The sequence below is a fragment of the Schistocerca cancellata genome, chromosome 2 (assembly GCF_023864275.1).
Source record: "Schistocerca cancellata isolate TAMUIC-IGC-003103 chromosome 2, iqSchCanc2.1, whole genome shotgun sequence".
Classification (NCBI taxonomy): Eukaryota; Metazoa; Arthropoda; class Insecta; order Orthoptera; family Acrididae; genus Schistocerca; species Schistocerca cancellata.
Window position 1 is genome coordinate 5,106,005 of NC_064627.1, and position 13,301 is coordinate 5,119,305.

The 13,301-nt window shown below is 55.0% G+C and overlaps 2 non-coding genes and 11 pseudogenes across 2 annotated transcripts; all 13 read right to left on the reverse strand.

Annotated features, from left to right (window-relative positions):
- Window positions 1-772: 772 nt before the first annotated feature.
- LOC126164078 (5S ribosomal RNA) lies at window positions 773-892 on the reverse strand (annotated as a pseudogene).
- Window positions 893-1,746: 854 nt separating this feature from the next.
- LOC126164079 (5S ribosomal RNA) lies at window positions 1,747-1,866 on the reverse strand (annotated as a pseudogene).
- Window positions 1,867-2,720: 854 nt separating this feature from the next.
- On the reverse strand, window positions 2,721-2,840 carry LOC126164080 (5S ribosomal RNA; annotated as a pseudogene).
- An 852-nt stretch (window positions 2,841-3,692) lies between these two features.
- LOC126163995 (5S ribosomal RNA) lies at window positions 3,693-3,812 on the reverse strand (annotated as a pseudogene).
- An 853-nt stretch (window positions 3,813-4,665) lies between these two features.
- LOC126164081 (5S ribosomal RNA) lies at window positions 4,666-4,785 on the reverse strand (annotated as a pseudogene).
- An 853-nt stretch (window positions 4,786-5,638) lies between these two features.
- On the reverse strand, window positions 5,639-5,758 carry LOC126164082 (5S ribosomal RNA; annotated as a pseudogene).
- Window positions 5,759-6,610: 852 nt separating this feature from the next.
- LOC126163996 (5S ribosomal RNA) lies at window positions 6,611-6,730 on the reverse strand (annotated as a pseudogene).
- Window positions 6,731-7,584: 854 nt separating this feature from the next.
- On the reverse strand, window positions 7,585-7,704 carry LOC126164083 (5S ribosomal RNA; annotated as a pseudogene).
- Window positions 7,705-8,557: 853 nt separating this feature from the next.
- On the reverse strand, window positions 8,558-8,677 carry LOC126163997 (5S ribosomal RNA; annotated as a pseudogene).
- Window positions 8,678-9,532: 855 nt separating this feature from the next.
- On the reverse strand, window positions 9,533-9,652 carry LOC126164084 (5S ribosomal RNA; annotated as a pseudogene).
- Window positions 9,653-10,506: 854 nt separating this feature from the next.
- Window positions 10,507-10,625, reverse strand: LOC126163936 (5S ribosomal RNA). Its single transcript, XR_007535356.1, has one exon. It is a non-coding gene; the product is annotated as a 5S ribosomal RNA (ribosomal RNA).
- Window positions 10,626-11,479: 854 nt separating this feature from the next.
- On the reverse strand, window positions 11,480-11,598 carry LOC126163937 (5S ribosomal RNA). The gene has a single exon (XR_007535357.1). It is a non-coding gene; the product is annotated as a 5S ribosomal RNA (ribosomal RNA).
- An 855-nt stretch (window positions 11,599-12,453) lies between these two features.
- Window positions 12,454-12,573, reverse strand: LOC126164086 (5S ribosomal RNA; annotated as a pseudogene).
- Between the last annotated feature and the right edge of the window lie 728 nt (window positions 12,574-13,301).

Consider the following 13,301-nt stretch of genomic DNA (forward strand, 5'->3'; position numbering starts at 1 on the left):
ACGAAAGCGCTTCCTTCCGCAACCGCCAGTTCCTCGAGGACGGCGCGGGGAGGCGCGCCCGGCGTCCCAGCAGAGTGACGGCCGAATTGGCGGGCGCACCGCCGCGTGTGTGAGACGCACTGCTGCTCGTTGCACCCCCTGTCATTCGCTGGGCGCGTTCAGCCTTCGACACTAGCGGAGGACGCATCTTGTCCCTGGTGTTCAGCGGAGGGCCTGTGCGGGGTGTGGCAGTGTCGTGCTGGAGGGCCCACTGGTAGCGATGTGGGCTTCCTCGCCTCGCCTCGCCTCGCCTCGCCGCGCCTCACACCAGGTGTCTGCGTAGTTTGCAGTGCATTCGCACCATTCCTATCCCTGTCCCTGTCCCCGTCCCGACTTGTCCCGACTTTGCTCGACTGCCGCTCGCTGCCGCTCGGGTCGTGGTCCATATGACAGCGCAAGCACGAAAAACGTCTGCGGGACGAGACGAGACGAGACGAGACGAGACGACTAAGGAATAAATTCGTGGTTACAAATCAAATTTGGAACTCTACATTCCTACACAACAATAGGCGGTGACGTATTTCAGAAATCACCTGCCGATTCGTACTGTTTTGTCGTTTTCAAAGTCTTCTTGGCAAACTTGGTTAGCACATTCTCCCTCAAACTGAGTTAATTACTGCATTTTCGTACCATTACAGTAGTTTAAAAGGCTTAAGGAAGCATCTTTGTCACAACAGAAACGTAGTTTGAAAATTGGGCTGGCAACATAACAAAAAAAAAAAAACGGGAAGGGAGCCAACAGCACCCGGGTTGACCCAGGCGGTCACCCATCCAAGTACTAGCCGGGCATGATGATGCTTAACTTCGGTGGTCGGACGAGAACCGGTGTATTCATCATGGTATCGCCGTTGGCGCTCATCTAATGTAGGAGCACGGCAGAATTCGCGTTCGGCTTTTCTCCCAACACACAAAATGTTAGTTTTCGGCCGCATTTGACGAAAGCGCTTCCTTCCGCAACCGCCAGTTCCTCGAGGACGGCGCGGGGAGGCGCGCCCGGCGTCCCAGCAGAGTGACGGCCGAATTGGCGGGCGCACCGCCGCGTGTGTGAGACGCACTGCTGCTCGTTGCACCCCCTGTCATTCGCTGGGCGCGTTCAGCCTTCGACACTAGCGGAGGACGCATCTTGTCCCTGGTGTTCAGCGGAGGGCCTGTGCGGGGTGTGGCAGTGTCGTGCTGGAGGGCCCACTGGTAGCGATGTGGGCTTCCTCGCCTCGCCTCGCCTCGCCTCGCCGCGCCTCACACCAGGTGTCTGCGTAGTTTGCAGTGCATTCGCACCATTCCTATCCCTGTCCCTGTCCCCGTCCCGACTTGTCCCGACTTTGCTCGACTGCCGCTCGCTGCCGCTCGGGTCGTGGTCCATATGACAGCGCAAGCACGAAAAACGTCTGCGGGACGAGACGAGACGAGACGAGACGAGACGACTAAGGAATAAATTCGTGGTTACAAATCAAATTTGGAACTCTACATTCCTACACAACAATAGGCGGTGACGTATTTCAGAAATCACCTGCCGATTCGTACTGTTTTGTCGTTTTCAAAGTCTTCTTGGCAAACTTGGTTAGCACATTCTCCCTCAAACTGAGTTAATTACTGCATTTTCGTACCATTACAGTAGTTTAAAAGGCTTAAGGAAGCATCTTTGTCACAACAGAAACGTAGTTTGAAAATTGGGCTGGCAACATAACAAAAAAAAAAAAACGGGAAGGGAGCCAACAGCACCCGGGTTGACCCAGGCGGTCACCCATCCAAGTACTAGCCGGGCATGATGATGCTTAACTTCGGTGGTCGGACGAGAACCGGTGTATTCATCATGGTATCGCCGTTGGCGCTCATCTAATGTAGGAGCACGGCAGAATTCGCGTTCGGCTTTTCTCCCAACACACAAAATGTTAGTTTTCGGCCGCATTTGACGAAAGCGCTTCCTTCCGCAACCGCCAGTTCCTCGAGGACGGCGCGGGGAGGCGCGCCCGGCGTCCCAGCAGAGTGACGGCCGAATTGGCGGGCGCACCGCCGCGTGTGTGAGACGCACTGCTGCTCGTTGCACCCCCTGTCATTCGCTGGGCGCGTTCAGCCTTCGACACTAGCGGAGGACGCATCTTGTCCCTGGTGTTCAGCGGAGGGCCTGTGCGGGGTGTGGCAGTGTCGTGCTGGAGGGCCCACTGGTAGCGATGTGGGCTTCCTCGCCTCGCCTCGCCTCGCCTCGCCGCGCCTCACACCAGGTGTCTGCGTAGTTTGCAGTGCATTCGCACCATTCCTATCCCTGTCCCTGTCCCCGTCCCGACTTGTCCCGACTTTGCTCGACTGCCGCTCGCTGCCGCTCGGGTCGTGGTCCATATGACAGCGCAAGCACGAAAAACGTCTGCGGGACGAGACGAGACGAGACGAGACGAGACGACTAAGGAATAAATTCGTGGTTACAAATCAAATTTGGAACTCTACATTCCTACACAACAATAGGCGGTGACGTATTTCAGAAATCACCTGCCGATTCGTACTGTTTTGTCGTTTTCAAAGTCTTCTTGGCAAACTTGGTTAGCACATTCTCCCTCAAACTGAGTTAATTACTGCATTTTCGTACCATTACAGTAGTTTAAAAGGCTTAAGGAAGCATCTTTGTCACAACAGAAACGTATTTTGAAAATTGGGCTGGCAACATAACAAAAAAAAAAAAACGGGAAGGGAGCCAACAGCACCCGGGTTGACCCAGGCGGTCACCCATCCAAGTACTAGCCGGGCATGATGATGCTTAACTTCGGTGGTCGGACGAGAACCGGTGTATTCATCATGGTATCGCCGTTGGCGCTCATCTAATGTAGGAGCACGGCAGAATTCGCGTTCGGCTTTTCTCCCAACACACAAAATGTTAGTTTTCGGCCGCATTTGACGAAAGCGCTTCCTTCCGCAACCGCCAGTTCCTCGAGGACGGCGCGGGGAGGCGCGCCCGGCGTCCCAGCAGAGTGACGGCCGAATTGGCGGGCGCACCGCCGCGTGTGTGAGACGCACTGCTGCTCGTTGCACCCCCTGTCATTCGCTGGGCGCGTTCAGCCTTCGACACTAGCGGAGGACGCATCTTGTCCCTGGTGTTCAGCGGAGGGCCTGTGCGGGGTGTGGCAGTGTCGTGCTGGAGGGCCCACTGGTAGCGATGTGGGCTTCCTCGCCTCGCCTCGCCTCGCCTCGCCGCGCCTCACACCAGGTGTCTGCGTAGTTTGCAGTGCATTCGCACCATTCCTATCCCTGTCCCTGTCCCCGTCCCGACTTGTCCCGACTTTGCTCGACTGCCGCTCGCTGCCGCTCGGGTCGTGGTCCATATGACAGCGCAAGCACGAAAAACGTCTGCGGGACGAGACGAGACGAGACGAGACGAGACGACTAAGGAATAAATTCGTGGTTACAAATCAAATTTGGAACTCTACATTCCTACACAACAATAGGCGGTGACGTATTTCAGAAATCACCTGCCAATTCGTACTGTTTTGTCGTTTTCAAAGTCTTCTTGGCAAACTTGGTTAGCACATTCTCCCTCAAACTGAGTTAATTACTGCATTTTCGTACCATTACAGTAGTTTAAAAGGCTTAAGTAAGCATCTTTGTCACAACAGAAACGTAGTTTGAAAATTGGGCTGGCAACATAACAAAAAAAAAAACGGGAAGGGAGCCAACAGCACCCGGGTTGACCCAGGCGGTCACCCATCCAAGTACTAGCCGGGCATGATGATGCTTAACTTCGGTGATCGGACGAGAACCGGTGTATTCATCATGGTATCGCCGTTGGCGCTCATCTAATGTAGGAGCACGGCAGAATTCGCGTTCGGCTTTTCTCCCAACACACAAAATGTTAGTTTTCGGCCGCATTTGACGAAAGCGCTTCCTTCCGCAACCGCCAGTTCCTCGAGGACGGCGCGGGGAGGCGCGCCCGGCGTCCCAGCAGAGTGACGGCCGAATTGGCGGGCGCACCGCCGCGTGTGTGAGACGCACTGCTGCTCGTTGCACCCCCTGTCATTCGCTGGGCGCGTTCAGCCTTCGACACTAGCGGAGGACGCATCTTGTCCCTGGTGTTCAGCGGAGGGCCTGTGCGGGGTGTGGCAGTGTCGTGCTGGAGGGCCCACTGGTAGCGATGTGGGCTTCCTCGCCTCGCCTCGCCTCGCCTCGCCGCGCCTCACACCAGGTGTCTGCGTAGTTTGCAGTGCATTCGCACCATTCCTATCCCTGTCCCTGTCCCCGTCCCGACTTGTCCCGACTTTGCTCGACTGCCGCTCGCTGCCGCTCGGGTCGTGGTCCATATGACAGCGCAAGCACGAAAAACGTCTGCGGGACGAGACGAGACGAGACGAGACGAGACGACTAAGGAATAAATTCGTGGTTACAAATCAAATTTGGAACTCTACATTCCTACACAACAATAGGCGGTGACGTATTTCAGAAATCACCTGCCGATTCGTACTGTTTTGTCGTTTTCAAAGTCTTCTTGGCAAACTTGGTTAGCACATTCTCCCTCAAACTGAGTTAATTACTGCATTTTCGTACCATTACAGTAGTTTAAAAGGCTTAAGGAAGCATCTTTGTCACAACAGAAACGTAGTTTGAAAATTGGGCTGGCAACATAACAAAAAAAAAAAACGGGAAGGGAGCCAACAGCACCCGGGTTGACCCAGGCGGTCACCCATCCAAGTACTAGCCGGGCATGATGATGCTTAACTTCGGTGGTCGGACGAGAACCGGTGTATTCATCATGGTATCGCCGTTGGCGCTCATCTAATGTAGGAGCACGGCAGAATTCGCGTTCGGCTTTTCTCCCAACACACAAAATGTTAGTTTTCGGCCGCATTTGACGAAAGCGCTTCCTTCCGCAACCGCCAGTTCCTCGAGGACGGCGCGGGGAGGCGCGCCCGGCGTCCCAGCAGAGTGACGGCCGAATTGGCGGGCGCACCGCCGCGTGTGTGAGACGCACTGCTGCTCGTTGCACCCCCTGTCATTCGCTGGGCGCGTTCAGCCTTCGACACTAGCGGAGGACGCATCTTGTCCCTGGTGTTCAGCGGAGGGCCTGTGCGGGGTGTGGCAGTGTCGTGCTGGAGGGCCCACTGGTAGCGATGTGGGCTTCCTCGCCTCGCCTCGCCTCGCCTCGCCGCGCCTCACACCAGGTGTCTGCGTAGTTTGCAGTGCATTCGCACCATTCCTATCCCTGTCCCTGTCCCCGTCCCGACTTGTCCCGACTTTGCTCGACTGCCGCTCGCTGCCGCTCGGGTCGTGGTCCATATGACAGCGCAAGCACGAAAAACGTCTGCGGGACGAGACGAGACGAGACGAGACGAGACGACTAAGGAATAAATTCGTGGTTACAAATCAAATTTGGAACTCTACATTCCTACACAACAATAGGCGGTGACGTATTTCAGAAATCACCTGCCGATTCGTACTGTTTTGTCGTTTTCAAAGTCTTCTTGGCAAACTTGGTTAGCACATTCTCCCTCAAACTGAGTTAATTACTGCATTTTCGTACCATTACAGTAGTTTAAAAGGCTTAAGGAAGCATCTTTGTCACAACAGAAACGTAGTTTGAAAATTGGGCTGGCAACATAACAAAAAAAAAAAACGGGAAGGGAGCCAACAGCACCCGGGTTGACCCAGGCGGTCACCCATCCAAGTACTAGCCGGGCATGATGATGCTTAACTTCGGTGGTCGGACGAGAACCGGTGTATTCATCATGGTATCGCCGTTGGCGCTCATCTAATGTAGGAGCACGGCAGAATTCGCGTTCGGCTTTTCTCCCAACACACAAAATGTTAGTTTTCGGCCGCATTTGACGAAAGCGCTTCCTTCCGCAACCGCCAGTTCCTCGAGGACGGCGCGGGGAGGCGCGCCCGGCGTCCCAGCAGAGTGACGGCCGAATTGGCGGGCGCACCGCCGCGTGTGTGAGACGCACTGCTGCTCGTTGCACCCCCTGTCATTCGCTGGGCGCGTTCAGCCTTCGACACTAGCGGAGGACGCATCTTGTCCCTGGTGTTCAGCGGAGGGCCTGTGCGGGGTGTGGCAGTGTCGTGCTGGAGGGCCCACTGGTAGCGATGTGGGCTTCCTCGCCTCGCCTCGCCTCGCCTCGCCGCGCCTCACACCAGGTGTCTGCGTAGTTTGCAGTGCATTCGCACCATTCCTATCCCTGTCCCTGTCCCCGTCCCGACTTGTCCCGACTTTGCTCGACTGCCGCTCGCTGCCGCTCGGGTCGTGGTCCATATGACAGCGCAAGCACGAAAAACGTCTGCGGGACGAGACGAGACGAGACGAGACGAGACGACTAAGGAATAAATTCGTGGTTACAAATCAAATTTGGAACTCTACATTCCTACACAACAATAGGCGGTGACGTATTTCAGAAATCACCTGCCAATTCGTACTGTTTTGTCGTTTTCAAAGTCTTCTTGGCAAACTTGGTTAGCACATTCTCCCTCAAACTGAGTTAATTACTGCATTTTCGTACCATTACAGTAGTTTAAAAGGCTTAAGTAAGCATCTTTGTCACAACAGAAACGTAGTTTGAAAATTGGGCTGGCAACATAACAAAAAAAAAAACGGGAAGGGAGCCAACAGCACCCGGGTTGACCCAGGCGGTCACCCATCCAAGTACTAGCCGGGCATGATGATGCTTAACTTCGGTGATCGGACGAGAACCGGTGTATTCATCATGGTATCGCCGTTGGCGCTCATCTAATGTAGGAGCACGGCAGAATTCGCGTTCGGCTTTTCTCCCAACACACAAAATGTTAGTTTTCGGCCGCATTTGACGAAAGCGCTTCCTTCCGCAACCGCCAGTTCCTCGAGGACGGCGCGGGGAGGCGCGCCCGGCGTCCCAGCAGAGTGACGGCCGAATTGGCGGGCGCACCGCCGCGTGTGTGAGACGCACTGCTGCTCGTTGCACCCCCTGTCATTCGCTGGGCGCGTTCAGCCTTCGACACTAGCGGAGGACGCATCTTGTCCCTGGTGTTCAGCGGAGGGCCTGTGCGGGGTGTGGCAGTGTCGTGCTGGAGGGCCCACTGGTAGCGATGTGGGCTTCCTCGCCTCGCCTCGCCTCGCCTCGCCGCGCCTCACACCAGGTGTCTGCGTAGTTTGCAGTGCATTCGCACCATTCCTATCCCTGTCCCTGTCCCCGTCCCGACTTGTCCCGACTTTGCTCGACTGCCGCTCGCTGCCGCTCGGGTCGTGGTCCATATGACAGCGCAAGCACGAAAAACGTCTGCGGGACGAGACGAGACGAGACGAGACGAGACGACTAAGGAATAAATTCGTGGTTACAAATCAAATTTGGAACTCTACATTCCTACACAACAATAGGCGGTGACGTATTTCAGAAATCACCTGCCGATTCGTACTGTTTTGTCGTTTTCAAAGTCTTCTTGGCAAACTTGGTTAGCACATTCTCCCTCAAACTGAGTTAATTACTGCATTTTCGTACCATTACAGTAGTTTAAAAGGCTTAAGGAAGCATCTTTGTCACAACAGAAACGTAGTTTGAAAATTGGGCTGGCAACATAACAAAAAAAAAAAAACGGGAAGGGAGCCAACAGCACCCGGGTTGACCCAGGCGGTCACCCATCCAAGTACTAGCCGGGCATGATGATGCTTAACTTCGGTGGTCGGACGAGAACCGGTGTATTCATCATGGTATCGCCGTTGGCGCTCATCTAATGTAGGAGCACGGCAGAATTCGCGTTCGGCTTTTCTCCCAACACACAAAATGTTAGTTTTCGGCCGCATTTGACGAAAGCGCTTCCTTCCGCAACCGCCAGTTCCTCGAGGACGGCGCGGGGAGGCGCGCCCGGCGTCCCAGCAGAGTGACGGCCGAATTGGCGGGCGCACCGCCGCGTGTGTGAGACGCACTGCTGCTCGTTGCACCCCCTGTCATTCGCTGGGCGCGTTCAGCCTTCGACACTAGCGGAGGACGCATCTTGTCCCTGGTGTTCAGCGGAGGGCCTGTGCGGGGTGTGGCAGTGTCGTGCTGGAGGGCCCACTGGTAGCGATGTGGGCTTCCTCGCCTCGCCTCGCCTCGCCTCGCCGCGCCTCACACCAGGTGTCTGCGTAGTTTGCAGTGCATTCGCACCATTCCTATCCCTGTCCCTGTCCCCGTCCCGACTTGTCCCGACTTTGCTCGACTGCCGCTCGCTGCCGCTCGGGTCGTGGTCCATATGACAGCGCAAGCACGAAAAACGTCTGCGGGACGAGACGAGACGAGACGAGACGAGACGACTAAGGAATAAATTCGTGGTTACAAATCAAATTTGGAACTCTACATTCCTACACAACAATAGGCGGTGACGTATTTCAGAAATCACCTGCCAATTCGTACTGTTTTGTCGTTTTCAAAGTCTTCTTGGCAAACTTGGTTAGCACATTCTCCCTCAAACTGAGTTAATTACTGCATTTTCGTACCATTACAGTAGTTTAAAAGGCTTAAGTAAGCATCTTTGTCACAACAGAAACGTAGTTTGAAAATTGGGCTGGCAACATAACAAAAAAAAAAAACGGGAAGGGAGCCAACAGCACCCGGGTTGACCCAGGCGGTCACCCATCCAAGTACTAGCCGGGCATGATGATGCTTAACTTCGGTGATCGGACGAGAACCGGTGTATTCATCATGGTATCGCCGTTGGCGCTCATCTAATGTAGGAGCACGGCAGAATTCGCGTTCGGCTTTTCTCCCAACACACAAAATGTTAGTTTTCGGCCGCATTTGACGAAAGCGCTTCCTTCCGCAACCGCCAGTTCCTCGAGGACGGCGCGGGGAGGCGCGCCCGGCGTCCCAGCAGAGTGACGGCCGAATTGGCGGGCGCACCGCCGCGTGTGTGAGACGCACTGCTGCTCGTTGCACCCCCTGTCATTCGCTGGGCGCTTTCAGCCTTCGACACTAGCGGAGGACGCATCTTGTCCCTGGTGTTCAGCGGAGGGCCTGTGCGGGGTGTGGCAGTGTCGTGCTGGAGGGCCCACTGGTAGCGATGTGGGCTTCCTCGCCTCGCCTCGCCTCGCCTCGCCGCGCCTCACACCAGGTGTCTGCGTAGTTTGCAGTGCATTCGCACCATTCCTATCCCTGTCCCTGTCCCCGTCCCGACTTGTCCCGACTTTGCTCGACTGCCGCTCGCTGCCGCTCGGGTCGTGGTCCATATGACAGCGCAAGCACGAAAAACGTCTGCGGGACGAGACGAGACGAGACGAGACGAGACGACTAAGGAATAAATTCGTGGTTACAAATCAAATTTGGAACTCTACATTCCTACACAACAATAGGCGGTGACGTATTTCAGAAATCACCTGCCGATTCGTACTGTTTTGTCGTTTTCAAAGTCTTCTTGGCAAACTTGGTTAGCACATTCTCCCTCAAACTGAGTTAATTACTGCATTTTCGTACCATTACAGTAGTTTAAAAGGCTTAAGGAAGCATCTTTGTCACAACAGAAACGTAGTTTGAAAATTGGGCTGGCAACATAACAAAAAAAAAAAAAACGGGAAGGGAGCCAACAGCACCCGGGTTGACCCAGGCGGTCACCCATCCAAGTACTAGCCGGGCATGATGATGCTTAACTTCGGTGGTCGGACGAGAACCGGTGTATTCATCATGGTATCGCCGTTGGCGCTCATCTAATGTAGGAGCACGGCAGAATTCGCGTTCGGCTTTTCTCCCAACACACAAAATGTTAGTTTTCGGCCGCATTTGACGAAAGCGCTTCCTTCCGCAACCGCCAGTTCCTCGAGGACGGCGCGGGGAGGCGCGCCCGGCGTCCCAGCAGAGTGACGGCCGAATTGGCGGGCGCACCGCCGCGTGTGTGAGACGCACTGCTGCTCGTTGCACCCCCTGTCATTCGCTGGGCGCGTTCAGCCTTCGACACTAGCGGAGGACGCATCTTGTCCCTGGTGTTCAGCGGAGGGCCTGTGCGGGGTGTGGCAGTGTCGTGCTGGAGGGCCCACTGGTAGCGATGTGGGCTTCCTCGCCTCGCCTCGCCTCGCCTCGCCGCGCCTCACACCAGGTGTCTGCGTAGTTTGCAGTGCATTCGCACCATTCCTATCCCTGTCCCTGTCCCCGTCCCGACTTGTCCCGACTTTGCTCGACTGCCGCTCGCTGCCGCTCGGGTCGTGGTCCATATGACAGCGCAAGCACGAAAAACGTCTGCGGGACGAGACGAGACGAGACGAGACGAGACGACTAAGGAATAAATTCGTGGTTACAAATCAAATTTGGAACTCTACATTCCTACACAACAATAGGCGGTGACGTATTTCAGAAATCACCTGCCAATTCGTACTGTTTTGTCGTTTTCAAAGTCTTCTTGGCAAACTTGGTTAGCACATTCTCCCTCAAACTGAGTTAATTACTGCATTATCGTACCATTACAGTAGTTTAAACGGTTTAAGGAAGCATCTTTGTCACAACAGAAAGGTAGTTTGAAAATTGGGCTGGCGACATAACAAAAAAAAAAAAACAGGAAGGGAGCCAACAGCACCCGGGTTTCCCAGGCGGTCACCCATCCAAGTACTAGCAGGGCCCGATGATGCTTAACTTCGGTGATCGGACGAGAACCGGTGTATTCATCATGGTATCGCCGTTGGCGCTCATCTAATGTAGGAGCACGGCAGAATTCGCGTTCGGCTTTTCTCCCAACACACAAAATGTTAGTTTTCGGCCGCATTTGACGAAAGCGCTTCCTTCCGCAACCGCCAGTTCCTCGAGGACGGCGCGGGGAGGCGCGCCCGGCGTCCCAGCAGAGTGACGGCCGAATTGGCGGGCGCACCGCCGCGTGTGTGAGACGCACTGCTGCTCGTTGCACCCCCTGTCATTCGCTGGGCGCGTTCAGCCTTCGACACTAGCGGAGGACGGATCTTGTCCCTGGTGTTCAGCGGAGGGCCTGTGCGGGGTGTGGCAGTGTCGTGCTGGAGGGCCCACTGGTAGCGATGTGGGCTTCCTCGCCTCGCCTCGCCTCGCCTCGCCGCGCCTCACACCAGGTGTCTGCGTAGTTTGCAGTGCATTCGCACCATTCCTATCCCTGTCCCTGTCCCCGTCCCGACTTGTCCCGACTTTGCTCGACTGCCGCTCGCTGCCGCTCGGGTCGTGGTCCATATGACAGCGCAAGCACGAAAAACGTCTGCGGGACGAGACGAGACGAGACGAGACGAGACGACTAAGGAATAAATTCGTGGTTACAAATCAAATTTGGAACTCTACATTCCTACACAACAATAGGCGGTGACGTATTTCAGAAATCACCTGCCAATTCGTACTGTTTTGTCGTTTTCAAAGTCTTCTTGGCAAACTTGGTTAGCACATTCTCCCTCAAACTGAGTTAATTACTGCATTATCGTACCATTACAGTAGTTTAAACGGTTTAAGGAAGCATCTTTGTCACAACAGAAAGGTAGTTTGAAAATTGGGCTGGCGACATAACAAAAAAAAAAAAACAGGAAGGGAGCCAACAGCACCCGGGTTTCCCAGGCGGTCACCCATCCAAGTACTAGCAGGGCCCGATGATGCTTAACTTCGGTGATCGGACGAGAACCGGTGTATTCATCATGGTATCGCCGTTGGCGCTCATCTAATGTAGGAGCACGGCAGAATTCGCGTTCGGCTTTTCTCCCAACACACAAAATGTTAGTTTTCGGCCGCATTTGACGAAAGCGCTTCCTTCCGCAACCGCCAGTTCCTCGAGGACGGCGCGGGGAGGCGCGCCCGGCGTCCCAGCAGAGTGACGGCCGAATTGGCGGGCGCACCGCCGCGTGTGTGAGACGCACTGCTGCTCGTTGCACCCCCTGTCATTCGCTGGGCGCGTTCAGCCTTCGACACTAGCGGAGGACGCATCTTGTCCCTGGTGTTCAGCGGAGGGCCTGTGCGGGGTGTGGCAGTGTCGTGCTGGAGGGCCCACTGGTAGCGATGTGGGCTTCCTCGCCTCGCCTCGCCTCGCCTCGCCGCGCCTCACACCAGGTGTCTGCGTAGTTTGCAGTGCATTCGCACCATTCCTATCCCTGTCCCTGTCCCCGTCCCGACTTGTCCCGACTTTGCTCGACTGCCGCTCGCTGCCGCTCGGGTCGTGGTCCATATGACAGCGCAAGCACGAAAAACGTCTGCGGGACGAGACGAGACGAGACGAGACGAGACGACTAAGGAATAAATTCGTGGTTACAAATCAAATTTGGAACTCTACATTCCTACACAACAATAGGCGGTGACGTATTTCAGAAATCACCTGCCGATTCGTACTGTTTTGTCGTTTTCAAAGTCTTCTTGGCAAACTTGGTTAGCACATTCTCCCTCAAACTGAGTTAATTACTGCATTTTCGTACCATTACAGTAGTTTAAAAGGCTTAAGGAAGCATCTTTGTCACAACAGAAACGTAGTTTGAAAATTGGGCTGGCAACATAACAAAAAAAAAAAAAACGGGAAGGGAGCCAACAGCACCCGGGTTGACCCAGGCGGTCACCCATCCAAGTACTAGCCGGGCATGATGATGCTTAACTTCGGTGGTCGGACGAGAACCGGTGTATTCATCATGGTATCGCCGTTGGCGCTCATCTAATGTAGGAGCACGGCAGAATTCGCGTTCGGCTTTTCTCCCAACACACAAAATGTTAGTTTTCGGCCGCATTTGACGAAAGCGCTTCCTTCCGCAACCGCCAGTTCCTCGAGGACGGCGCGGGGAGGCGCGCCCGGCGTCCCAGCAGAGTGACGGCCGAATTGGCGGGCGCACCGCCGCGTGTGTGAGACGCACTGCTGCTCGTTGCACCCCCTGTCATTCGCTGGGCGCGTTCAGCCTTCGACACTAGCGGAGGACGCATCTTGTCCCTGGTGTTCAGCGGAGGGCCTGTGCGGGGTGTGGCAGTGTCGTGCTGGAGGGCCCACTGGTAGCGATGTGGGCTTCCTCGCCTCGCCTCGCCTCGCCTCGCCGCGCCTCACACCAGGTGTCTGCGTAGTTTGCAGTGCATTCGCACCATTCCTATCCCTGTCCCTGTCCCCGTCCCGACTTGTCCCGACTTTGCTCGACTGCCGCTCGCTGCCGCTCGGGTCGTGGTCCATATGACAGCGCAAGCACGAAAAACGTCTGCGGGACGAGACGAGACGAGACGAGACGAGACGACTAAGGAATAAATTCGTGGTTACAAATCAAATTTGGAACTCTACATTCCTACACAACAATAGGCGGTGACGTATTTCAGAAATCACCTGCCAATTCGTACTGTTTTGTCGTTTTCAAAGTCTTCTTGGCAAACTTGGTTAGCACATTCTCCCTCAAACTG